We start from the raw sequence: 27,243 nt of genomic DNA, 5'->3' as shown, positions 1-27,243 counted from the left end.
AAATTCCCACTAGTTCTATCATCTGTTCCCCATCTCTAAAACTAGCATCACTGAAAGCACTACTGAAGAGGACTCCAATGGCTTCTATCATTTTTATCTCTATCAACTGACACAGGTTCATTGATGGGATATTTTTGTTGAAAGTTCAATTGTGTGGACATAATCCATGTTTGAAAACTTCCAGCTTTTTTCATAAGTTCTAAAATAGAAAAGACCGATTCAGGCACAACTACGTTTAAATACTATTTTTTATTGGGGCAACAACCAGAAAATTCAGTTGCTGTCACAGGCAATGTTGTCAACACCAGTGAAGTGCACAAATCATATTCAGGTATAATTAGGAAGATTTTTCAGGATAGCTTGTTAAGTTATGACAGGTTCAAAATAAACTATTATTCAGACTATTGCTGAATCAAGTATGGAAAACATTGCTTTATGGACTGCGATTCTTATTTTATGTTCTAACAGAAGAGAGAAATAACTGATTGTTCTGTTCATTAAGAAAAAAATTTCAGAAGCAGTCCTGGAATTCTAAGCAGCCAGTTATTCAGTTCAGTCGATATATAGATACCTCCACTCTGTGCCTATTGTTTTCCTGTTCCAATCCAAAGCAGTTTTCTCTTACCTGCAGATATAGAGGTCTGGCTCCTATATGCAACCCAAGACACTCTGATTCTGAGCCATTAGGCTATTATGCTACTTGCAATGATTCAAGAGTACCAACCTCAGGGCAGACTGGTAGAAAACAGAGCATGGATCCCAAACTAGTTTGGGAGTTCTATACTTAGATTTCACCAACCAATTATCAAACTCCACAGACACTGTAGTATCCTTAACATGGAATTATAGACAGTCCCCTAAGGTACTTTATCTTGCCACTCAGGTGAGCATACTTTTATGATGGACCCTTACATCACAAATCACAGCAATATTCAGATTACTCCCTGTCTCAAAGTCCAGGCACTTACTCCAGGTTAAGGGCACCTTAGATTTCACACCAGGGACAATGAATAAATCACCAAATATCTCTCTTGTGCTTCGACACTAAACATCGTATCAGGGTCTCCAATACCTGGAGGAATCCCAGAGGTTCCAAAAGTGCCATAGGATAAGCCACTGTTCTTGAGGCCATGCACTGGATGGTAACCCTGGTGGAAACACCCCAGATCTGGCTTTGTGTGCCTAGTTTTAAGAATCCACAATTTCCCCAGCCTCAGCACCCTAAGAGGAAAGTGTCTCCCTTGAGGGTCATGGCCAATGCTGTATCCATATCTCTTCGGGTATGTCTACACTACCACCCTAGTTCGAACTAGGGTGGTAATGTAGGCAACCGGAGTTGCAAATGAAGCCCGGGATTTGAATTTCCCGGGCTTCATTTGCATAAAGCCGGGCGCCACCATTTTTAAATGTCCGCTAGTGCGGACTCCGTGCCGTGCGGCTACACGCGGCATGGACTAGGTAGTTCGGACTAGGCTTCCCAGTCCGAACTACCATTACTCCTCGTGAAACGGTAGGAAGCCTAGTCCGAACTACCTAGTCCGTGCCGCATGTAGCCGCGCGGCATGGAGTCCGCACTAGCGGACATTTAAAAATGGCGGTGCCTGGCTTTATGCAAATGAAGCCCGGGAAATTCAAATCCCGGGCTTCATTTGCAACTCCGGTTGCCTACATTACCACCCTAGTTCGAACTAGGGTGGTAGTGCAGACATACCCTTCCACACTTACCATCTTGGTGCTTGCTGCTGGAGGAAGAGATGCCGGGATCTTGGTGCCCTCTGTCTGGGGGACCAGTGATGTAACTCAGTGGATTGGCAACAGTACACTGGTGGATCAAGACTTATAGCTTTTGAGATCAGTGCTGGGACTCTAGCGATAGCACTGAGTACCATCTTGACCCTGGGGATCAGTGCTAGACAGACTAGTGCTAGAGTAGCTTGAACTAGTACACTAAAAAAACTGGCACGGACACTTCAGCAATCAGCATCTTGGACACAGGGATAGGGTCTGGAGTTCCGGGGACAGGTGTCATTGGCTCTGCTGGCTATTAGTGCCCATGCTCCAGAAACTGTTGCCATGATTCTGGGGACTGATGGTGTGCTTTGGATCTGCATCAACTGTCTGTCGAGTGATTCTGTGTCTTAGAGAACCAGTGCAGAGAGTCTGGCAAACAGCTAGCTGCCTGAGTCCAGACCACCCAACTCCTTGAGTCCAAGCTCCAGTAGTTAGCTAGCCCAACCCATCAGCTATGCTGCAACATCCACACTGCTCCTTGTAGTGTGCTAGCCTGAACTGAGCCAGCACAAGTCTGTTTACCCATGCTGGGAATCACAGCCCCTAGTTATAGTACAGACATACCCCACAGACAAACAAAAACAAACAAAACACACACACACACACACACACACACACACACACACTCAAAATAAACTTGGAGATCATGGTCAGCAGAAGCAACTATTTCCCCTAAGGCTGAGGAGGGCAATCTGAGAAGAGAAGGAGGCCCAATTTGTGTTTGGCAACCCATGCTGTTCTTGGTTACTAAGGATCAACCTATGTACATAAATATGAGGTTTGGGGTTTTTTTTTAAGGTTCTGGAGCAATGAAAGAAAGAATAGAGATCAATTCAAAGGACTGAGTATGGGATTTATGCAGTGTGTGGTGCTCTGTTTAAACATGTTTCATGTGCAACTTAGTTTTTATGCTGCCCAACTAAAACAACTATTGAAAAAAGTAAAGTGGATCTCCCTCCCACACCTCATTGCTGCTGCTAACCTCACAATTCTGATTTTTGTTAAAATATTGGAATGCAACAAAATGCATATTATTTGAATCCCATTACAATATTTTTAGAACAAGAATGAAAATCCAAATGGTAGAAGGACTGTTTTTAAAGGGGTCTTAAACCAAGATGCTGTTTTGCACCCACAAATAATTACAGGTAAAAATGAAGTTTGTAGACATTTAACTGCTTGATTTGAGCACAGTCACACTTGGAAAATTGTATCTATTTGAAGAGAAGCCTAGCTACAATAAATACAACCAGAGATCAGATCAAAGTAAAAATACATAAATAAATATCACAGGAACTACCTACTCCCTAAAGAAAACAAAGTACTACAGACAGTCTCAGTAAGGAGAAGATGACTGAATGTGCAAAAACTTGTATATTGTTCAGTCTCACAAGTCTTTACAACTTTTACTAATATTCTCACTCACTTCTGTCCAAACCTATGTCTCAGAATGTAGTTAAATATCCTAACTCAGCTGAGTGAAAATATCGTGAGAGTGTACCTCAAAATGCTTATTCATTTAGTCCTTGCTGATAGAGAACCAACATGTTTTATTTGCCTTTAAGGGTTCTCATCTATTGCTCTGTGATGAATAACAATATATATAGTTATGTGAACTCTGATAAAGGTAATCAAATCCTAGGCTTCAGATTATAAACTAACCACCACAGAAGTCAGGCAAGAGTTTTCTCCCCATACATAGCATTGCACAATTACCTACAGGCATTACTGAGGGGTGAAAGAGGATGAGCTCACCTCTTTGTGAATGCTGGTGGCAGAATACTAAGTTTCAGGTTCCAAGAACGTGAGACAGAATGGCAAATCCTATGTTCCCACAATTATTGTGGGTTAAGCCCCTATGAAACCTCACCGCTGATTTTTAGAGATATATTTAATTTACATCTTAGTATTTTATTCTCTAGAAAGACAAAGGGGGAGTGAATCTTCATCTTCTGAGAGAGTCTAGAAAAAATGCAACTAAAGCAAGGCATAAAGGAACAGAGAGATGTTTGTCTCCTATAGCCATGGAATTTGAATTTCTTCTATTTTAAATAAGGTACTAACATGATTAATTTCACTCACAGCAAATATAATTCAATACAATATGACAAAGTTAGCATTTACATTACTAACTGGTGAGAAAATTATTCCTCAAGTTAAAGCTAGAGCATAACCTGGATGTGAAAACATTCTGCACAGAAAACTTGAACTTAAATGTTATGTTTGAGAAATCACTCAAGTCACAAAATATAAAGTTACATTTGAAAATTCAACCTTAAACTTTATGGTTTTGTGCTTAATGCATTTAAACCAACTTCCCTATCATTCTAACTTACTTTCCAATTAATACAGTACTCCTCTGTGTTCAGATGCAAGAAAAATTCAGGATGAGGATTGTTTTAAGCTTCATTAGGCCACATAAGAATGACTGTGAATTTGGCTAGCGGACCCCTCCACATATAGGAGGTACAGAACTGACAGAGTCAGGGAAGTAAGTAAATGTAACATAAATAAGGGACACAAATACATACCATCCCTAAAGCAGAACATCGTACCACTCCAACCCTTTATCTTACCTACATCATAGGCAGGACTGCACAGGAAGTGAGAGTTACTCCAGACCTAATATATTCTACACAAAGAGCAGCCAAGGGTATTAGAAGGAAAGGGGAAGGTCAGAGAGAGATTTCCTTCCATGTCTCAACATTCTTTTAAGAAACATGCTTTGCAGAAGCATGGGCAGAGAGAGGTCATTGGGGGCCTGGTGCTTTCTCTCCATGCATAAGTCTTCATACTACACTAGCGAGGCCTATCTTTTCTTCAAGACTCAGCACCATTTTTAGGCTTTTTGTAATTGAGATCTGGTAGGTTCTGCAGCTGCTGTAAGGTCTGTACTATTAATGCTGCTGCGCACAAGACTGGGTCCACCAACTTGCATCTGCATAGTACATTTGGCAAAAATTTTCAACCACAGGTGTGTAGAAGAAAGTTCTTACATAAAAAAGTAGTCTGTTACCCAAAGTTGCTGAAATCAATTAGAACTGTGGGTGCTCAGAACTCTTATTAAGTCACCTAAATATGGATTCTCCCTGCTTCCCTTTGTGAAATTCAGTAGCAGTCCAGCAGGGAGAATGGTTGCAGAATATTGCCCTAAATTTGCTAAAGAAACATTCTTGATTGGGATCCTTAAAAAAAAAAAATCCTTTTTCGTTCACATCCTCTATCCAAAAATATTTTCTGGGAATCATTATATATTGATATTTGGTATTAAAATATTTTCCTCTTATTGGCTAAATCTTACCTTGGGTCAAACCCCTGCTACCATTGAAAATTAAGGGAAATCTTGTATGTAGTTTGAAGGGACCAGGATTTGGGCCCTCTATAGAAGAAGGTATTTCTTGACAATCTTTGAAGTTGAAATCATAAATGAATACTGTAGCTTTTAAAACAGTAACGTGGTCACATATTTCTTATTTACACTGTATGGATATTATCTGCATATTTTACTGTACAGTCTTATACACACACAAATAAAAGTTCAACTGTGAAGTCCAGTGAATGAGCTTCTGATATATACCTTAGTACTTTATTCTTAGTCTGGATACCTTCCGGATTGCTAAGTCTTTCTAAATTAGACCAAGCAATTTCTCTTTGTTTTACCTAATATTTGAAAATGGTAAAAAATCCCATGGGTCACTGAAAATTATCCTTTCATTCCAGCCGCCTGCTTCAAGTCAGTCAAAACATTCCAGACTTCAAAAGGGGGCTTTGCCTACTTAGACCATTTTGGTGTCCTTCTATGGTTGGCCTATGAGGGATTGGTTATTTGGATAAATTAATTTGTGGAGCCTGCTGGCCTTCTAGAAGACCTCAGTGTCTGACTGCAAATTAGTTCTACTGAACATGTAGAAATCCCTGGGCAGACTAGAAGAAATAAATGGTGATAAAATCTAATACTACAATGTTTGTAATGCAATTTTATTCTGCTATGTAGCTTGTAAGCAAAGCTAATGCTGAATTAAAATGTTAAAAATATAAAAAACGTCCATGAAAGCACAAAATCAGATCAGTATCCAAGTCACAGCAGAGAAGGCTAAATGCCAACTTTAAAGTAAAGCTTCCAGCAGGAATCTTTTACAAGAACAAACAAAATAGGTCCTACTTTTCCACAAAATCAACTAGGTATTTACATTACGGATGCACCCCCCCCCTTTAAGCCAGGAAGTCACACAGTTGAATTCTGCATGAGCGGAGGCTGTGAATAAACTGCTATGCAGTCTTTTAATGCATAGTTGTGCAAGTGCCTAAGGATAGTTTATCCTTAAGGAAGAGAAGTCTGTGAGCCAAAACTAACAAACATGGCTCCTCAAGCGGAACAATGGTCCAGAAAACTCAGTAAAAAAGAAAATAAACTTCACTGGCAGTTTGTTTTTAACTGTTAAAAGCTCAACTACAACTTTATCAAGATTTTCAAGCTGGTAAGAGACTTCATGCATATGCCACATTCTCACAGCTGCATGAAAGTTTGTTAAATTGTAGAATCCTGTCTTACTATAAGTAACACACTTTCAAAAGGCAGTTAAGTATGTGTTGTCTAAAGAAAAACCATACATTAAAACAGTCCAATATTCACTTTTAAAGAAATACAGAAATCAAATGAGTTGGATGATTTCAACTCTGCTAGCATTTGTCCACATCACAAAAGCACCACTTCATTTGGAGCAGTGTTTCTCAAAGTGGACTACAGGTCCACTTTAGAAAAGCTGCTAACAGGCCAGTGTCATTAATTTACCTAAAGGGTCCATAACCATGGAACTTCACGGCCTGCAATTCTGTTTTCAAGAGAGCCAGGGGAAGCAATGTGGCCTGGACTGCCGCTTCCTATGGCTCCCCATGGCTGGAAGAGGCGAACCAGAGCCAATGGGAGCTGTGAGGCTCCGTGGCTACAGACCCTTTAGGTAAACAAAGACGCATGGGTCCACTAGCAGTTTTCAAAGCAGCCCACTTTAGGAAACAATGATTTGGAGGAATTGTGGTTTTTCACTGGCATATTCATGTGGGGAAAACTATCCTAGGAATTAGTCTAATAATGCAATTGTCTACCCCATACCACTGGCAATAAACTACAAAAATTCACAAAATGGAGAGAAACCACAAGTATTATATTTAATCCCTAATCCTACAAAGACTTATTATAGTATAAAGTGTAAATAGCCCTCTTAATTGCAAAGGGTGGGTCTACACTACACCATTAATTCAAAATAAGTAATTTTGAAATAACTATTTTGAAATAACATGTCTACACACAAAATGCAGTTCAAAATAGTGTTTTGCTATTTCGAAATAGTGCATCCACACTGAGTGGATGCTGAATTGCATTTAAGGTCGGCCAGAACCAGGTCTGGCAGGGCATAAGGTCACACTTTGTGTGGCTGCTGCCTGAGGCTGAGACCTGTGTTTAAAGGGACTCCCACCCCCACAGCCAGTTCTCAGCTTTGCCTGCTTGCTTGCCTACCTCATGAGGGACAGCAAAGCATTTTGTCTCTGTATGCTCTGGTTGCCCTCACTCGGGATACCACAGCACTCTGCAACAGAGACAGAGCTGCTCCTGGGCATTCTGGTACTTCTCATGGATGCCTTGCTGTGAGCCTGGCTGCGCTTTCTGCAGGACGCCATCCTGGAGGTCCACCGGGGGACTGTCAGTATCCAGGAGGCCCTGCGGGAGAGTTTCAACCCTGAGGAGCACTAAGAGACTCCCTGGCCTGCCCCACTGGGGGATTGTGCTTCATTCCTCCCTCACATCCTTTCACTTACCCCTCCCTAACCCCTTTCCTGATGTCAAATAAAATACATGTATTTTCATGAACACAAATGCTCTTTATTTAACAAAACTGGCAGGGGGCGGGGGAGGAAATGAAACTCTGGTGAGACTGGGGAAAGGAGGCGGGAGAAGAAAGGGTGGAAGAGGGGAGCAGAAAACCTGGGAGGAGGGAGCTGGAAGGCGGAAGCAAGGGGAAGAAGGAGGAGGGGAAGCTCAGAGCTCAGGGTTGGGGGTCTTGCTGGACCAACTTGATTTTCATGCAGACCTGCTCCTTGATTTGCATGTAGCCTTTGGTGGCCAGGCTGGCTGCCTTCCTCCGTCTAATGCGGAGATCATGGACGTTGGGGGCATTCCCCCCAAACCTGAATAAGGTCCATGATCTCCACCCTGGACCAGTAAGGTGCCCGCCTTCTCCGGGCCCTGGCAGGCTCCTGGGAGCTGGCAGACTGCTCCTGGGGAGTGGTGGAGGGCTGGCTTCCAGTGGCTTGCTGGCTCATGTTTTGGGGCCACTGGGTCAGGGGAAGCGACTGCTGGCTCTCGGCTGGCAGGCTTGGAACTGGCACAGGCACTGTGGCCAGAGTCAACCCCTGTAAGGGCTCTGGGGAGATGAGAGGGAAAGGAGTGTTCTTGGTTGAGGCTGGAGTAGCCACCAGGGCACCCTGGGAAGGCTGGAGGCCCCCTATTTTGATATAAGTGTCTACACAGCACTTATTTCGAAATAGCTATTTCAAATTTGGCATTATTCCTCGTGGAATGAGGTTTACCAAATTCGAAATAAGCACTCCACTATTTCAAATCAATTTCGAAATATCAGTTTGGCTGTGTAGACGCTAGTAAAGTTAATTCAAAATAACGGCTGTTATTTTGAAATAACTTTGCTGTGTAGACATGCCCAAAGGGACAACAGGGTATAAAGTTAAGCATACAAGGAGGTTATTTATCTGAAATGGGTTGTTCTTCCAGATCTATGGTTCCTATTTGTATTCCAAGCATGCATGCACATATGCACCAGACACCAGAGCCAGAAATTTTCAGCAGCAGTACCCACATGCACATAGTACGTTGCCTCACACTCAAGGCCAGGTAATAAGAAGTCATTTGGTAAATGCACCCTCAGTCACCTTCTTACAGTTAAATAGGGCTGTCCACACCACCGGGGAATACAAATAGGAAGCCACACATCTCAAAGAGCCTCCAGTTACAGTAAGTAACCTCCTCTTCTTCAAGAGGCAACCCCTCTGTGTTCCAAATGCAAGTGACTATGAAGCAATGATCAGTTTCTAAGTGGGTGCCATAATGCAAGAGGTATCACCTTTGCAGGACAGCACAGACCACAGTTGTCTCTACAGGTGCTCTCTGGTCAAAGGCATAGTGGGAGGAAAGATATGTATGGAGCATCAGGTCACCACTTCACAGATATCGTGTAATGGGACGACCTCCAGGGAGGTGGAGGTTGTTGCTTGCCCTCTCATGGAGTGGGCCGTAATTCTGCCAGATCGTCTGGCATTAGGTGCACATAGCACTCCATGATGCATGGAGAGATCCACTTGGATATATACTGACAAAATATGAATGGAGTCGTTTTAGAAAGTGTGCACATTATTCTCAAATACACGAATAGCCATCCTTTATTGAAGTCCCTGAGGCGGGTCCTTCTAATTAATTGCACAAAGAAATGGATATGCTGAACTTTACCAAGTAGTTAAATACAAATTGAGAGAGAAAAAAAGCAACCTATGTGATTAGTTGATATAAAAAAGTAACAGTAAAACTGAGACTCAAGTCAAGATATTCAGAAATGCTCCAATTAGATGTATACCTGTGCAAAGGGTGATACTCAATAATGAACTACCAATAATTTAATTTTAGCATTTAAAATCATACTTTGGTTACAGCTTTGCACCAAGCACAGGAAGTTTGGGGAAGAGATTCATTTACCCATGAAAGAGACTAAAAATGGGTTCTCATAATAATTATTTTCATTAAACAAGATTTAAACATAAAGGATGTCTGAACTTCAAATTGGAGCATGATGCCCCTAGGGTAGGTCTAGAGTGCATCCCTCTGTCGGCAGAGGGATGCAGATTAGGTAGGTCGACATTGCAAATGAAGCAGGGATTTAAATATCCCGTGCCTAATTTGCATAAAAATGGCCACCGCATTTTGCCGACTCAGCACCTTGTCGGCAAAAAGCCTCAGTCTAGAGCGGGATCTGTCAAGAAATAAAGCCTTTTTCAACAGATCCTGTAAACCTCCTTGGAGGAGGCATAAGGGATCTGTTAAAAAAAGGCTTTCTTTCTCAACAGATCCCTCTCTAGACTGCCGCTTTTTGCTGACAAGGTGCTGAGTCGGCAAAATGCGGTGACCATTTGTATGCAAATTAGGCACGGGATATTTAAATCCCTGCTTCATTTGCAATGTCAACCTACCTAAGCTGCATTTGCAATGTCAACCTACCTAATCTGTCGGCAGAGGGATGCAGTCTAGACATTCCCCTAATGCGCTATAAACAGTGTAGCCACAACAGTGAGAATGATGGGATTGTTTAAACATGTCACATATTTAGCCTTTCAGCAGAAAAGGACCTAGGGATTACAGTGGATGAGAAGCTGGATATAAGTCAACAGTGTGCCTTTGTAGCCAAGAAGGCTAATGGCATATTAGGGTGCATTAGGAGGAGCATTGCCAGCAGATCCAGAGAAGTGATTATTCCCCTTTATTCAGCTCTGGTGAGGCCACATCTGGAATACTGTGTCCAGTTGTGGGCCATTCACTACAGAAAGGCTGTGGACGGACTGGAGAGGATTCAGCGGAGGGCAACCAAAATGATTAGGGGGCTGGAGCACATGACCTATGAGGAGAGAGTGAGGGATTTGGGTTTGTTTAATGTTCAGAAGAGAAGAGAGTGAGGGGGGATTTGATAGCAGCCTTCAACTTCCTGATGGGAGGTTCCAAAGAGGATTGAGAAAGGCTGTTCACAGTAGTGACGGATGGCAGAACAAGGAGCAATGGTCTCAAGTTACAGTGAGGGAGGTCTAGGTTGGATATTAGGAAAAACTATTTCACTAGAAGAGTAGTGAAGCACTGGAATGGATTACTTAGCGTGGTTGTGGAATCTCCATCCCTAGAGGTGTTTAAGTCTCAGCTTGACAAAGCCCTGGCTAGGTTGATTTAGTTGGGATTGGTCCTGCCTTGGGCAGGGGGCTGGACGTGATGACCTTCTGAGGTCTCCTCCAGCTCTATGATCCTAAGGTATCAGATGGGCATACACTTGGGGCAACTAGCCTGTCCCACCATTCACACTGCTGCAGGTACAGTCTATTTTTAGCATCTTAGCTCAATGAGACATAGTACAAGTTTGTCTCCACAAGCTAAGAATCACACTTCCAGCTTAAAGAGTAGAGGATTTTAGCCTATCTATGGGCAACAATTCTGGATAGAATGAGGCAGGTGAATTTAGAGGTACACACAATCTTCTAGCTAATATCTGATTTAATTTTATGAATTATGGACAGACTTGTCAACCAGACACCATGTGGAACTGGAAGTAAGCTGACAGATATACACACACAAAACTCACCAGCAAATAGTGTAGTGCATTGTACCGTATAGGCAGGCACATCTGGGCTGCCTGTCCTCATCTCCACCTCCTACTCACTCCAATGCTGTACATATTTGGACAATATAAACTGAACAGCTCCAGTGACCTACACATATCTTGACAGGGAAACTCCCTTTAGTGACCATCAAGGTGCTACACAGCAGCCCCTCATGGTACTTTCTGTTAATGACAACTTTGATAACCACTTACACAGTGTCCATCAATACTGTGCACCTGACCAATACACATGGCAATATTTAAAGTACAGACTGTCTAGTATTTTAATAAAAGCCATATACAAATTCTGGTTGCATCACACAGAATCTTTCCTAGATCTCCAGGGAAGTGCTCAACAGATGACAGGCACAGATACTGCTGTGGTGGTTCATAAAACTGTTTAACTACTTGTGCAAACAGGACCAATTAATGTTCAGAACCAGTTTAGAAATCATAATTGAACAAACCATTTAAGCGAGGTTCAATCACAGTTTCTGAAACAGTGTTGAATGTGGATTGGTCTGATCTACACATTTCTGTATTAGCAATGGATACAGTATCCCAACTTGGACATGAACTCTTACTGTGAAATAAAAGTCTAAGCCAAGTGGTAGCAGCCATATTACTTCAGAAAGTAAAAAGTAGACCAGGGAATGAGAAGACAAATACTGAAAGGAAAATTCTTCCCCTATCAGAAAAATGGACTACATCTGTGGTCCCTAATCAGCATGCTATTACTCACTTTTTGGATGTCACCCTTCTTCTTGGTTAGCAATTTCTTTACTTTGTTGCTATATAAAAAACTCACCCAAACAAAGAAAACAGATTATACAAGGGAAACAGTAAAACTGACCACCTATATTTAAGTGCTAGTAAATACACCAAGTAAATAAACTTAAAAAGATAGGAAAAAGTCTCTAATATTTAAGTTAATAGCAGTCTTAGGAGTTATTTTTATAAGTAAAAATTAGTCAGACAAAAGTAGGATTGCATGTAGGCTGTTTCCTGATCTGTTTTATAATCACTCTCAACATATAAAAAAGTTTTTCCTGCCAGGCGACAGAATGATGTCATCATGCTCTCAGGATGTCATCACGCTCTCTGACCACAAAAGCCACCGGGGTGGAGGGAGGAGGGATTGGCGAGTGTAGCGAGCATGGGGCATAGCCTGCTAGTCAAGGATAAAAGTTAAAATTTAGAGGGTTCACTTAGTACTGATTGAGAATTGTACAATAAAACAAGCTAAGGAATGTACAATCATGTAAGCTATGAAGACTTATTTATAGTATTAAAATGTGTTATTAATAGCCTCATTACATTCTCAAGCAGTATGCAAAGCTTCCTACCAATGTGGCTTGTAAAACTCATTTACTGGAAACAACTGCATCGCTAAATATCATAATTTCAGAGTAACATGTTTTGTCATTGTATGTAAAGATGAATTATGAGACTTTGCACTAAATTCACAGCAGGAGTTGTGCCCATTTATTTCAGCAGCGAATTTGGCATACAATCTCACAACCACATACAAAAAGCAGGTAAACTGAAATAAATTGTTTAGGAGACTGGCGAACAGGATTAAAATGTTATGAGCAAATCTAATATGATAAATACTTAAAGACAGGAACAAATGCTGTATTGTAGTATGAAACATCAAAAATATCTTTAAAAGCGTATATAATGTAATGCAGCTTTGGAATAGGCCTCTATCCTCTCATATTAGAGTTCACAGCCTCAAATCCTTAAAAGAAGGTATTTCACTTTAAGGAGTTTCCAACTACTCAGTTATGACAAAACAATTACAACTTTAAAAGTAATAACTCTTTCCTTAGGGCTGACATGTTGTTTACTTACAGACTTTCCATTTATCCCTTGAGGGTCTTCCACTGAAGATATCTTCTTCCAAATTATATATGGGCTATTAGCTAACGTGTGCTTCAAACAGTCCTAACAAACACACACACCTGTGGAGAATACAGCATACACGGCTGTTTTAATTTGTTGGCATGACATGAAGAGCTGATTTTTACATCTGCAGCTTTCCATTAACTAACACGTACACACATGTCAGGACATTCATCTTCAATGAATTAAATTAATTTTAAAAATAAATATATGGTCTTACTATTTATGACAATCCATATGAACCAAATACAGGAAGTAATAGCTCTGTTGTGCTTGCTGTCAGCAGCTGAAAGAAAGGCAGCCAAGAACATTTCTAGACACTATTTCTATGCCAACTATGCAAAAGATTTTTTTAATTGCATTTGGTTTGGGGGGGTGCTGTTTGGGGTTTTTTTTAGTTCCGTTTCTGCATGGTCTCTATCAACATCAATTGTACTGTAATGCTAAACGGAAATAATAAGGAAGACATAAGTTTGTAGACTGAGCCAGGTTAAAAGAAAATCCACAAAGTTTTCAGAATGTTGCCCTCAAGCTAAGGATATTATACTAAATCTCTGCAGGTTTATATGAGGTCACAGTCCCACTGCCTATAAAGTGACAAATAGGAGAAGGTTTGTGTTCTCTCACCTTCAGAAAGTGTTCTTTGATGTTATGAGTACTGTAACATTAAAAATACAGTTACATTAAAAAAGTTCAGTCTTTTTTTAAACCGGGCATTTCAAGAAACAGTTTCCTCTATAAGAGAGTTCTTCAAAGTGGGCCACGAGTCCACTTGGGAAAGCCACTAATGGGTACATGCAGGTTTGTTTACCTAAAGAGTCCACAGACACAGAGTCTTGTGACTCCCATTAGCTCCAGTTTCCTTGGCTGGAAATGGTGAACCAGAGCCAATGAGAGCCGCAAGGCTCCATGACTATGGACCCTTTAGGTAAACTAAGTGGTGCAAGCCAATAACAGTTTTCCCAAAGTAAGCCTGCAGTCCACTCTGAGAAACCCTGTTGTATAAGGAAAGTATCTTCTGGATAAAGTGAGAACCATTTCAGATTTAAAAATAATTGTTCATACCAATCAAACAGACATGACTCCAAACACCAGCTCCAAAGTTGTTCCTCCCACCCCAAAAAAAAGTAATGAATCTTTTTATGAAAAAGTTTGGAGTAAATGCAGCATGAATAGCAAATACAATGTAAAACAAGGAAATCCCTGATTAAATATGAGGGCTTGTCTACACCTTCAACAGTGCAGCAAGCACAGCTATGCCTGAGGCATTTAGTGAAGAGCTTCTCCTGTTGGTGTAGGTACTCTACCTTCCTGAAAGGCCATAGCTCTGCTAATGAGTGAAGCCCTCCTGTATATAGTGCTACATACGCCTGGAGTTTGGTTGGTATAACTATGTCACTCAGGCCATGTCTACGCTACAGATTATTTTGAATTTACTAAGTACAACTTCCGGGCACCCGATTTTACAAATTTGAAGTTCCGTATCCTCACTACAGGGAAGAATTGAATGTAGTCCAAGGCAAGCTCTGTTAATATAGACACGCTACCTCAACCTTAGAGCCCCAGGAAACACTCTGGGGAGCTATGGAAGGCCTCCCGGAGATCAATTTGTTCAAATTAGCAGCACTGGAGTGTCCACACTAACATAATTTCAGACTTACAAGTCCAGGAATAGCATTATTCCTCATGAAAAGCAGGACTACAGAGTTTGAATTCCACAGTCCTTTATTTCAGAATAAGGGGCTTGGTGGTGTGGACGCATTGCTTACAAATTCAACCCTGGGAGGTAGAGGGGTTTATTTCAAACTAAGGTTCTAGTGTAGACCAGACCTCAGAGTGATGTAGTTATACATACACACATGTATAAATAACTCCTACAGTAGACCAAGCTGTATCTTTCCCATACGCAGAGTCAGATAAATGGCACTTTTCCCTCTCTAACAAACTAAAATTCTGCAAACGCTTACTCAGGTGAGTAGCCCTAATTCAATGGAACTACTTGAATGCATAAGTCTAAAGTATGAGCATATGCATTTCAGGATGGGGATCTAAGGACTTTATTGTACAGTCTTTTATTTCAGTGTGAATGTTACAAGATGAATACTATTGGGCTCTACTCAGTCCTCAAGTGCTGCTACTTCTATACAATGTATTTTAAAAAGCAACATGAAAAAAGTGTAAACAGGTCAAATCCACACATCGGGGAATATGCGGACATGAAACACCTCCTACTGTATCTTCCCCATCACTTCTGGTTTACAGGGTAGGGACTATCACAGAGGGACTGGCCACTTTAAGGGGAGATGGGCCTAACGCCACCTGTGACAAGCAGCTCACCTCCCCTGGTGGGGAGAATGGAGATCAGGTGATACAATTAAGCTTCTTACAAGGAGGGTCTGCAGAGTTTAAAAATAGTGACTCAGTTCCTGGAAGGACGGCTGCAGACTTCCTACCTAATGGGAGAAAGACCCTGAAGTGGGGTAGCAGCATACAGAGCCAATGTGTGACAGAACTAAATAATGTGGACCCAAAAGGTGAGTGTTTTAATTACCTTTGGACTCTGATCTGGAATTTGAGGAATCTAAGAAGGGAAACTGACAAAGGGATCTGCAGTGCAACATCTGGCCATGAGAGCAGTGGCAGCAGTTTAGATATTTTGGGGGAAAGGGGAGGCAAACTTCAGTCCTTGCTTCCTTCTGATAACTACCCTGTCTGATCCCAGCTTGTCTCCTCTCTCCCTGGATGACCTCAAGTCTCCCTCAGTCAGGAAGTCTCCCCTCTCTCTTATTTGCACAATGAATGAGTTAGTGACACCCAGAGTCAACTTCTTGGCATGCTTTCAGGAACGCCTACATGCAGGAACAGATTTCTTAGGTGCCATGTCACAACATCACTCAAATTTGGCATGGTTGCCGGATCAAATTTCAGTGACACTGCAACCATACAACTGGAGCAGTGCTCTAGCAGCTTCTGTGCTAATTTAGAGCAAGACCACTGCTGAAAGGTGTCTGAGTCTATGTTCCACCTGTCCAGCACCTGCTCTCTCATTCCACAGCCTATGGAATATTGACCAAGTGCTAAAACCTAGAGGAGTAGCACATTCACACAACTTTAGTGCGACCTAATGACCACTTTGTGAAGGGATGTTTAGGTGGCAAACACCCTGTGACAAAGATCCAATATAATCCTTCTCCTGTTGAGGAAAACTGCAAACTTCATATACTTAAGTGGGAGCAGGACTGGACCAAGGACTTGTTCTGCCACGAGATTCCTAAGTAGGCAATTATAAAATTATTCAAGATTTTTATAAAATATTAAAATTAAAAAGGAATTATTTTTAATTAAAAACCAACAAACAGCAAACAGTAGATTGAAATGTTTCTCTGCCCAAGTGATGTGCCAAATGCAGTTCTTCTTAGCAATGATTGATGCCTGTTTGAAAAGTATTTTCCTGAAAAATGCCATGAAGGGAAAGCCCAAAAACATATGATCAGAGACCCTGCAACTTCACCGAAGGAATGAAATGGCACCTGTTCTCATGGAAAAATATCCAACAGATAATGTATGTCATTTGGATGACTTAGCAGCTTTCCAAGTCAAAGGTACACCCTTTACAAATATATGCTATGAAAGCGTTACCAAGACTGGTAATCTTTTACACTTGTAATAATGCTAATAGGCATAAAAGAGACAGATTTTAATCTATACAATTTCTCAGTCGTGCCTAAATCACCTGACTCTCAGAAGCTGCAGCCAACATGGGGTGGGCAATAATTTTTAAAAGGGAGCCACTTCATAAATTTCTGAAGTGGCCCCAAGCCACTCCAGAACGGGAGGGGCCTTGGTTGAAGGGGAAGGGCCAGGAAGCGCATGAAGTCACCCCCACACAGACCCAGAGAGAATCACCAGCTGATTTAAAACAGCTGCAGTTCCCTCTAGGGACCATAATGAGAGGAGACGTAGGGACTTAGGGACTGGGGGAGCAAACGAAGTTGTTCCTACCCTGCCAGGGGTTTACGGCAGCTAGAGAAAGCAGCGGGCTGTTTTAAAAAAGCCAGCAGTTCCCTCTGATGCCACATGCCCCTAGCATCAGTTCCCACAAAGTTCCCCCTAGTTCCCACAAAGCCCCTAGAGGAGATTCGTATGACCCCTTCACTCCCATGCCAATCAGAGCCTGGAAGTGGGGGAGTGCGCAAAGTCTCTAGCCCTCCTGCCCTGCCAGGGTCGCACGGCAGCTAGAGAGAAACGCCGGCTATTTTAAAACAGCCAATGTTTCTCTCTAGCCACCATGCACCATTGGGGTGAGGGGAGGAGGAGGAAACTTTGAGCACTCACCCATCCCCAGGTCTTGATTGGCCTGCAGGTGGTGGAGTGGCAAGGTGGCCTCGGGCTGAATCCATCAGCCTGGCGGGCTAGCTCCAGCTTTGCCCACCCCTGAGCTAACGTTATCTCACACTTGCGCATGTTTATATAACATGGTTCCCACATAGCCACTTTATTGTACTACAGGCAGTCCCCGGGTTACGTACAAGATAGGGACTGTAGGTTTGTTCTTAAGTTGAATCTGTATGTAAGTCGGAACTGGCGTCCAGATTCAGACACTGCTGAAACTGACCGCCAGTTCTGACTTACATACAGAATCAACTTAAGAACCCCAGGCGTCCCCAAGTCAGCTGCTGCTGAAACTGATCAGCAGCTGATTCCAGGATGCCAGGGGCAGAGCAACTCTGCCTGGGGCTTCCTGTAGTCAGCGCTGGTCAGTTTCAGCAGAAGCTGACTTGGGGACGCCTGGGGCAGAGCAGCTGGGGTGCTACTGGACCAACCCAGCAGCACCCCATCTGCTCTGCCCCAGACGTCCTGATTCAGCCGCTGCTGAAACTGACCAGCAGCGGCTGAATCAGGACCTGGGGCAGAGCAGCTGGGGTGCTGCCGGGTTGGTCCAGTAGTGCCCAGAGCGGGCGCTGCAGGACCAATCGGCAGCGCCCCAGCTGCTCTGCCCCAGAGTCCAAAACAAAAGCCTGGTCTGCTGGGGGGGGGGGGGAGCACACTAGCTGCGCCCCCCCCCCCCCTCCCCAGCAGACCAGGGACACGGGGAGCAGAGCCGCAGCGGCAGCGGGGTGCCGCGCCTCTGAGGCTTTGCTCTGGCAAAGCCTCTGAGGCGCGGGACCCCCCGCGGCTGCGGCTTCAGTCAGGGTGCCTGTGGTCTGCTGGGGACCGTCCAGTCAAAGCGGCAGCAGCGGCGGTTCAGTCAAAGCGGGTCCAGCAGACCAGGGAGACGCGGAGCAAAGCTGCGGAGGACCCGGGCGGCGGGACCGCGGTGCTTCTCGGTCCGCCGCCCACATCTCCCTGGTCTGCAGACCCGGCTTTTCTCTGGACGCCTGTGGTAGAGCAGCTGGGGCGCTGCCAGTTGGTCCCGCAGCGCTGCTCTGGGCGCTACTGGACCAACCCGGCAGCACCCCAGCTGCTCTGCCCCAGGCATCCTGATTCAGCCGTTGCTGGTCAGTTTCAGCAGCGGCTGAATCAGGACGCCTGGGGCAGAGCAGCTGGGGTGCTGCTGGGTTGATCCAGTAGCGCTGAGGAGCGGCGCTACTGGAGCAACCCAGCAGCACCCCAGCTGCTCTGCCCCAGGAGTCCCCAAGTCAGCCGCTGCTGAAACTGACCAGTGGCTGACTACAGGAAGCCCGAGGCACAGTTGCTCTGCCCCGGGCTTCCTGCAATCAGCCGCTGGTCAGTTTCAGCAGCAGCTGACTTGGGGACGCCTGGGGTTCTTAAGTTGAATCTATATGTAAGTTGGAACTGGCGTCCAGATTCAGCCTGTTGAAACTGATCAGAGGCTGATTCCAGGAAGCCCAGGGCAGAGCAACTCTGCCTCGGGCTTCCTGTAGTCAGCGCTGGTCAGTTTCAGCAGCGGCTGAGTCTGGATGCCAGTTCCGACTTACACACAGATTCAACTTAAGAACAAACCTACAGTCCCTATCTTGTACGTAACCCGGAGACTGCCTGTATTGTATTGAAAAGGGGCTCATTTATTTTCAGAAAGCTGACACCATCTTTGGAATTTATCCATATTATCATTCTGGATGGTGAATGCACCAGGTTCTCTCCATTCTGACACATTGCAGTGCCTTAAACCTCACTGTCTGCAGTGGGGATATTTAAAAGGCACTGCTTTTACATTTTTATTCAGGATCTGCGTGCGCCCTGAACTGTCCTGGTCACCACTGGCCGATTCTGCCCCTCCCCTCTCCGGCCAGCCCAGCTGTCTCTGCCAGCCGATTCTCTCCCAATCTCTCCTGGCAAGCCCTGCTGCCCCCGCGAGCTAGTTTCCTGCCCTCCCCCCTGTGATCTCTCCTGGCCCAGCCCCACTGCTCCTGCCCCCCCAGCCAGCCCTGCTTCTGTCAGCCGGTTCTCCCCCTCCCCACCGCGATCTCCCCTGGCCAGCCCCACTGCCCACCCCCTGCCAGCCCTGCTTCCGCCAGCCAGTTGCCCAGCCAGGCCTGCGGTCTGCCCCAGCCAGCCTCACTTCCCCCGCGAGCGGGTTCTCCCCCCCTGCTTGATCTCCCCTGGCCAGCCCCACTGCTCCCACACCCCCAGCCAGCCCAGCTTCTGTCAGCCAGTCCCCCCCCCCCGCTATCTCCCCCGGCCAGCCCCACTGCCCCCCCCCCCCCCGGCCAACCCTGCCCCGCGATCTCCCCCAGCCAGCTTCACTGCCCCCGCCAGCCGGTTCCCACCCGTGCGATCTCCCCTGGCCAGCCCTGCTTCCGCCAGCCAGTTCCCCTCCCTATCTCCCCCGGGCACCTCCACTGCCCCGACTCTGCTTCCCTGTGGCCCATATCCAATCCCCCCTCCCCCTTCCACAGCCAGCAATAACAGCTCACCTGGTAACCCGCACTATGCCTCTGCCGGGAGCCTGAAACATACGGCTGCATCCGCTCAGCCCGGCAGAGGGCTTGAGGAACCCAGTGCTGAACGGGCAGTCCGGGAGCCCGGAACACCCTGGCAGCCACGCTGAGGCCTGGTATTTTTTTCCCGCGGCCCGGTACCGGGCCTCGGCCCATAGTTTGGGAAATGCTGGTCTAGGACAGGACTACTCAACATGTGGCCCACAACCTGTTTGTTTGCAGCCCGCAGAGCAGTCTGGGTTTATGTGGGGCTCAACACATGGACCTCGCGTGGGGTCCTTTGAACATGGCCTCCACTGGGAACACGCTCCACAATGTGAAGGCATCTCCCAGGTGGGGTGAGCATTGAAAGATGCAAGCAGATGGGATGGCTGGAAAAGCCGGGTATGGGGTGTTGGCATTTCTAGTCCCCAAGGAGCGGGTGCCAGGAGTGCAGGGGCATTGTGGGGAGTGCTGGCTGCTTAGCACTGTGGGCAGAGCCTGGGAGGTGCTGACTGGCCTACATGGGCCACGTTTGGGTCCAGTACCATGGCTTAAGACTTAATCTTTGTATTCACACCCATCAGTGCAAAAGAAGCTATTTAAGTGTATATACAACCACACTTAAGTTGCAGCCCTCAGCATCTGCTGTGAGTATCGTTGTGGCCCCCAGAGCTTCCAAAGTTGAGTAGCCCTGGTCTAGGAAATAGCGCTGCAGAAAGAGATACTGCAGATCTAGAAGTCATAGTGGGCCACAAGCTAACTAGAAGTAAATAGTGTGACACTGTTGCAAAAAAAAGCAAACATTATTCTGGGCTGCATTAACAGGAGTGTTGTGAACAAGACACAAGAACTAATTCTTCTGTTCTACTCTGCGCTAATTAGGCCTCAACTGGAGTATTGTGTCCTATTCTAGGCACCACATTTCAGGATGGTGTGAAGAAAATGGAAAAGGTCCAGAGAAGAGCAACAAAAATAAATAAAGGTTTAAAAAACATGAGGGAAGGCAGAAAGAACCGGGATTGTTTAATCTGGAAAAGAGAACTGAGAGGGGGCATGATAACAGCTTTCAAGAATCTAAAAGGGTGTTACAAGGAGGAGGGAGAAAAATTATTCTCCTTAATCTCGGAGGATAGGACAAGAAGCAACAGGAGGTTTAGGTTGGACACTAGGAAAAACTTCTTAACTATCAGAGTGGTTAAGCATTGGAATAAATTGCCTAGGGAGGTTGTTGAATCTCCAGCATTGGAAATATTTAAAAACAGGTAGATAAATATATGTCAGATGGATGGTGCTTGGCCCTGACATGAGTGCAGGGGACTGGTCCTGATGACCTCCTGAAGACCTTCTTTCCTGTTTAAGTATTCTATGATACTTTAATATGGAAAAACACACCTTCAAGTCAACAGAGTTGTATTCTTCTAATAGAAGGGGTTAGAAATTTGTCCGTGACATTCTGACTACCCACCTCCTGTTAGGGGCAAACATTCAGCTTGCCTCCAAACCGGTAGAAGGTTCCTAGCAACAGCACTGAACTAGCACTGATGTTAGGATTTAGCTTTTAATATAAGCAGCTAGAATAATAATGTCATTTTAATTTTAAAAATTAAACTTTTAAACTGTTACAAGGGCAATTGAGTTACCTTTATTATAAATGTCATATTGGAATATTTTAACATTTAGTAAGTTTCACAAGAAATTAATTAAATTCCCTTGCATTGTAAGTTCATAAAAATTACATCTGAATTAGTCAGACTATTACACAGAAGTTATTACATACAAAATAAGTCATCTAATATGAGGGAAAATAACTCCTATTATGGAAAAGACAATAACCAAATTGAGGGAAAATCATGAAAATACGCATCCTTTTTTCTATTACTTCTGAGATCATTTAACAACTTTGCTTACTTTATTATTATTATTCAATAATTTTCTAGTTATAGCAGCTAAAGACCTACCAGGTCACAGCATCATTGTGTTAGGCACTGCTGCGCCAACTAGCAAAAGGAATATAGGGAGCATCTGCATCAGATATTTGCATAACAATTCACCAAAGGATGACACGTGAGGTCTCTACTGGGAGCCAGGGGCTCATCACACTTCCTAATCACTGAGAAATATATGTATGGACAATGCTTAAGGATTTATGCATCTATATTAAAATCATATTCTTAAGGATTGGGAATTAATGCAGGTCATCAAGAGGCGACATAGATCTTTCAGACAGGATGTTACAGATGCTTATCTCCCTGTCCAGACATGAGTGTATTCTGTATTTTATGCCTCAAAATGTAGGCTTATTTGTATACTATACAAAATACACATTTGTGCAATCTTTCAGTGCGTAAGATAGAAAACCTACAGGAAAACAGCAATCAGCTACGGAGCATCCTGTTTATGACTAAGATAAAAGGATCAGCCTGGTATATCAGGGAATGCAAAGAAAAGGATCAGCCTGGTACAGTAGACTTCCTATAATCCGGAATCTATGAGACCTAGGTGGTGCCAGATTATCAGATATGCCGGAGTATCCGGAGGAACTATAAGCTGGTTATGTATATACTGTATACAGTATATACTGTATATAAAGTGTTCTTAACCCTTTTTATTGTGCATACTGTATACAGTATACTGTAATGTTTGAGTTTTTTTAACCCCTTTTTACCCTTTTTGCTCAGTTCAGCTGCTGCCACTGTTACCTTGTGACTCATTTTTTGCAGAAGCTCATTCACTAGGCTCTTGCCATTTTGATGCCGGACTATCAGGAGTGCCGGACTATTAAGAGTTTTACTGTATATCAGGGAATGCAAAGAAACATACAGAAGCCTTCCCTGAGGACACAAGCTGACAACAATGTTTGTCTGATGAATCAAAGCCAACCTGGTTATAAAGTGCTGGTGAGCAATATTTTACTAGACAAGAGAGTACCTTGTTAATTAGGTCTATGTAAATACAACTGTTTACAATATTTCTGCTTACTCTTATTTTGAATTACTTTGTTAAATTAACTTATATTTGATTTCATTATAAATATAAGTAAGTACTGTATATTAAGCAAATCCATGATTTGGGATAGAACTGGTAAGATGGAGTGTACTCCTTTGGAAGCAGTAGATCTAAGACTACTGTGAAACAGGGGCTGGACACTCCAGGGAGTTACTTGGTTGGCTCAAGCATTTCAAAGCTGGCATGCCGCGTGCAGCCCGGGGCCAGCGGGAAGTCCTGCTGACTCCAGGCTCCACGCGGGCGCTTCCGCTTTGAAATGCACAAGAGCCTGGCTCTTGTGCATTTCAAAGCAGAAGCGCCCGCGTGGAGCCCGGAGTCAGCAGGACTTCCCGCTAGTCCAGGCGTGCCGTCTTTGAAATGCACAAGGTCCCCGACTGGAATGCAGAAGTGCCTATCAACTAATCGAGTAATAGATGGAAATCCCATCGACTACTCAACAAGTAAATTAATCTATATTTAACATCCTTAGTAAATAGTTTGGGTTTTAATGTTATCTTTAGGAAGTCTGCTTTCTAGCATTTGGTAAAAAATTATTACCAAACATTAAAACAAACTTGCCAAACGTAACAGTTTAAAAAAAAAACAACAAGCAATTTAGACAGCAACCTACTGGCAGCTTTGAAAACAATTAAAGCCATTACTTGAGGTACACAGCCCATTCATTCCAACATGGGAATTCTGCAGCTACAGGTTTGGTAATCACTCTCAGGTGGCCCTAGAGACCACAACCTAATGGATTACATGAGGACCCAGATCTGCAAAATGTAGGGTACTGTACTCACATACTGTATAAATTTCTTGCACACCAGCAGAGATGGTGACATGAATTTGAATTCATAAATTTTGGATTGGTATTCAACATTCTGTGTAAGCGCAATCAGAGTAAAAATTCACACATAACAGCCAGTTTTGGAGTCTACTATGTGAAGTAAAAGTTTGCTTTTGCACATGTACATACATCTTCACTCAGAAAGAGCAACCAACCTCTCTCTCCACCTTAACAGGTCGACACTGTTCCTTCATGTCTGGATCTGTGGCTGGGATGAGGGGGGTTTTGGAGGGGGAGGGTGTGAGGGAACCTGCTGCATTTATTTTTGTTTGTATGATTAGCTTGAATTTTTAAATAAGTGGCAAGGGTTCTTACAGTCCTGGACAGCAACTTCTATAGATCTAAATAAATACAATATGCTGTGGACAAGGACATCCTGGAAAATCTACTGTAATATGTGAAGTCATCACTGCTATAGAGATTAGCATTTCTAGCAGGCTAAAAAGAAAGATTTCTACAGAAAAACATGCAAGGACTATCCCTGTAATTCCCAAATCAAGCTCTGGCTATTCAAAGAAATGTGTACCCATTTCTCTATTTCTGAATAATGTGATAAAACCTAACGTTTCACATTATGAATAAGTTCCGATATATATTGCAAATCCTACCGTCCTAATTTTTAACTCTTCTGGAATGACCGACTGGACTACTGTTTTACAATACTAAGTATCAGGACAGAACAGAATACAAATGTTAACCCAAAATGTGACAGAGATACACGGAGACATACCAAAACCTACCAGATATTTAAAAAAAAAATACAAAGCATGTAGGCCCTTTGCACATAGGCAAACTTACCACTCAGGTAAAAGCATTTATGAGACTAGCTCCAGACCACATAATGTATTTCTTTTTGCCTGTATATTATGTAAATCCTGTGGTAAAAGGAACCCACAGATAACCCTTTCCAACATGCATTTGACTTGGTGATGCATCTAGCTATTGTGAAGAATAGCCAAATTTCTTTCTTCAAGGCAGTGTACCAGAAGGCAATATACGTTCCTTAAAATCTTTAAAAAATAAACTCACAGACAATGTTATTTAATTTTTTTTAAATCTGCTCTTTGTTTCTGTTATTAGAAATACACTTGTAAGTAACCAAAAGAAGTTGTTCTCCAACATTTTTGGACCCACAATCACCAAAATGGATCAAAATCCTGTGACCAATTATAATGCTGTTGTATATATGGACCATAGGAAGAAATAACAGAAAGATTCTGGATATAGAGCTGCTTGTGGATAGGTACAGTGAGGAGAACCTGTAGACGTGAAGCTTCCCAAGTCCCAAAGCTGAGCACTGTCAAAGATGAGAAGGAAGAGCCAATAAACTGGAGTTTGAGGACAGCAAAGGGAAGTGAAGCAAATCATTCTTTCCCTACCCACTCCGCTTCCTGGCAACTGATTTTCTTCCCCTCACTGCCAGTGGAAGTGACCCATTTCTGAGTCATGCCCCATGTGGGTTGAGAAACACTTGTTTAGAGAAATAATACCGCTGAAGTGAAGAACTTCTGAGATTTAATCCTGGCACTGACAATGTCTCAGCATGCAGCCTTGGATAAATCGCTTTACCCTATTTTCTCCCCCACCTCCCATAGAGGGCTGTTGTAAGGATTAGTTATTTGATGTTTATACTGTGCTTGAAGTGTTCAAAGCTAGACTACTCACAAAAAAGAGTTGAAGAGAAACATCCTAATGCTTGTATGCATTACTGCAGAACTGCTCAACTTAAACACACCCGCAAATAATTCCAAGGCCCAAAGTATTTTTCCCTCTCCCTCCCCAGCCATCATCTCCACTGGGAGACTACCCAAGACCACACATAAAAACATCCACCTGACAGTGACATTCAGCTCATTTAAATACATTATAGCTTCAAATAATAAGTCATATACCCAGATGCCTGGCACCCTAAATCTGACCTGGTCATCTAACCTCCTGCATGAAGCTAGCAGTCCTGAAACCAGCAAGGAATTTCCCTAGACTTGGATAGGCAACAGGAGAGTCAGTAACCTTGAGGGCTCATGCATCGCAGTGCCTTCCACTTACCCACCCTTAATGACCTCTGTTGTCTTTCCTTGATTCCCTTAGCTTAACCATAGAGCTAAAAGGAGAGACCGTTTTGCATTTCAGCGCACACCCCAAAACCACCCTGCAAATCCCGGGCACAGGGAGCCAGTTAAGAACTGATGCTGGGGCGGGTCCTTGCTACGTGCAGTGGACTCTGGGGCTGAGTGGCAGGTTATGTACAATTTCACAAGGGCTAATCTACCGTGTAAGTAAAGGAAGCAGGCTCCCCGCAGAGCCGTAGCACTTACCCACCACGAACCCCCTCCCCGGGGCAGCCAGCCCCAGCCCCCACGTGCCAGGCAACATCCACACCCGCATGCATCCTCCCGGGGCCATGCAAGGGCACCTGAACGCCTCCAGCCCCCGGGCCAGGCGCGCCCCCGCGGGGCCAGGCGGGGCAGCAGGGCGCAGAAGACCCGACTCACTTCCAAGTGGAGGGCGCTGGGAAACGCGGCGCTCCCCCCGCAAACGCCGGGCGGGCGCGTTCTCGGAGCCACTGCGCTGGGGGGTGCCTGGGCGGGACGACGGTGGCACCGGCCGGCGGGCGCTGCTCGCTGCCTCGCGCCTCCTGAAGCGAGGAGTCCGGCGCGCCGCCCTCCACCTGAGCAGCCCCAGCTCTGGCTTCCCTCCCCGCCTCACGGCCGCAGCGCGCCTGCCCGGGCCCGGAGCGGTCCGCCCACAGCGCGGCCTGAGGGGCGCAGGCAAGAGCCCGAGTGCGCTCGCCAGCCCCCGCCCCGCATTACTAGCGGGGCTCCCCTGCCCTTCAGTGGGAGCAGGCGGGGCACCGTTCTCTCGGCCACGGCCCTGGCCTCCCGCAGCCGGAGGGCTGTAAATCTGGGCTCCGTAAGCGCTGCCTGAGCTCACATTAAGCTGGGCCGTGAGGGGGGCTTGGAGCCTTGCCGCGCTGGGGTTGGTCTTGCAAGGACCCTGTAGGGTTAGGAGTCACAGACCCACCTGTCCCCACCCCCCTAACATCGCTTCCCCTCTCCCCGATTGGCCTGGAGCGCCAGGTAGCTAAAGATCCTGTCGGCAATGAAAGACCCTATCACGTGATAAATACAGAACTACGTCCACGCAAAACTGACAACCCTCCTCCAAAGCCACCACCCGCAAGCAGGAAGGGTGGGCAGCAGGGTCGGGCAGTGCCCAGCCTGTGCTCCCTTTCACTGTGTGACTTTCTGAGTTTCCTGCAGAGCTGGCCTGGGAGCCACCAGAGCAAGTCAGAGGCAGCTCCTGAGCTAGTCACACCGGCCACTCTCAGGCCACCTTGCCCCCTTCCCTCAGAAGCAGCAGGTTTGGGGTGTGGGAGGAGGCTGGGGCATGGAAGAGAGTGAGGGATCTG

General features: G+C 44.7%; 1 protein-coding gene and 1 long non-coding RNA gene across 5 annotated transcripts in view; one reads left to right on the top strand and one right to left on the bottom strand.

Moving 5' to 3' along the window:
• The window catches only part of EYA1 (EYA transcriptional coactivator and phosphatase 1), a 229,512-nt gene extending 202,690 nt beyond the window's left edge, over positions 1-26,822 (bottom strand). For 2 of the 4 annotated variants that reach the window (XM_075920528.1, XM_075920531.1), the window contains exons 1-2: positions 26,327-26,822; positions 13,065-13,174 (exon numbers count right to left, since the gene is read on the bottom strand). The gene's annotated coding sequence lies outside the window, so the exon portion shown is untranslated. The remainder of the gene's footprint in view (positions 1-13,064; positions 13,175-26,326) is intronic. The other 2 variants (XM_075920529.1, XM_014577730.3) reach the window with 1 other exon arrangement.
• LOC142827033 (uncharacterized) lies at positions 15,580-25,110 on the top strand. The gene is made up of 3 exons (XR_012901399.1): positions 15,580-15,649; positions 22,720-22,896; positions 24,915-25,110. It is a non-coding gene; the product is annotated as an uncharacterized LOC142827033 (long non-coding RNA).
• Positions 26,823-27,243: the final 421 nt, after the last annotated feature.

The sequence above is a fragment of the Pelodiscus sinensis genome, chromosome 2, assembly GCF_049634645.1.
Source record: "Pelodiscus sinensis isolate JC-2024 chromosome 2, ASM4963464v1, whole genome shotgun sequence".
In the NCBI taxonomy this organism is placed as follows: domain Eukaryota; kingdom Metazoa; phylum Chordata; order Testudines; family Trionychidae; genus Pelodiscus; species Pelodiscus sinensis.
Note: the sequence above shows the minus strand (reverse complement) of the source record. Positions and strands in the feature narration are given on the sequence as shown.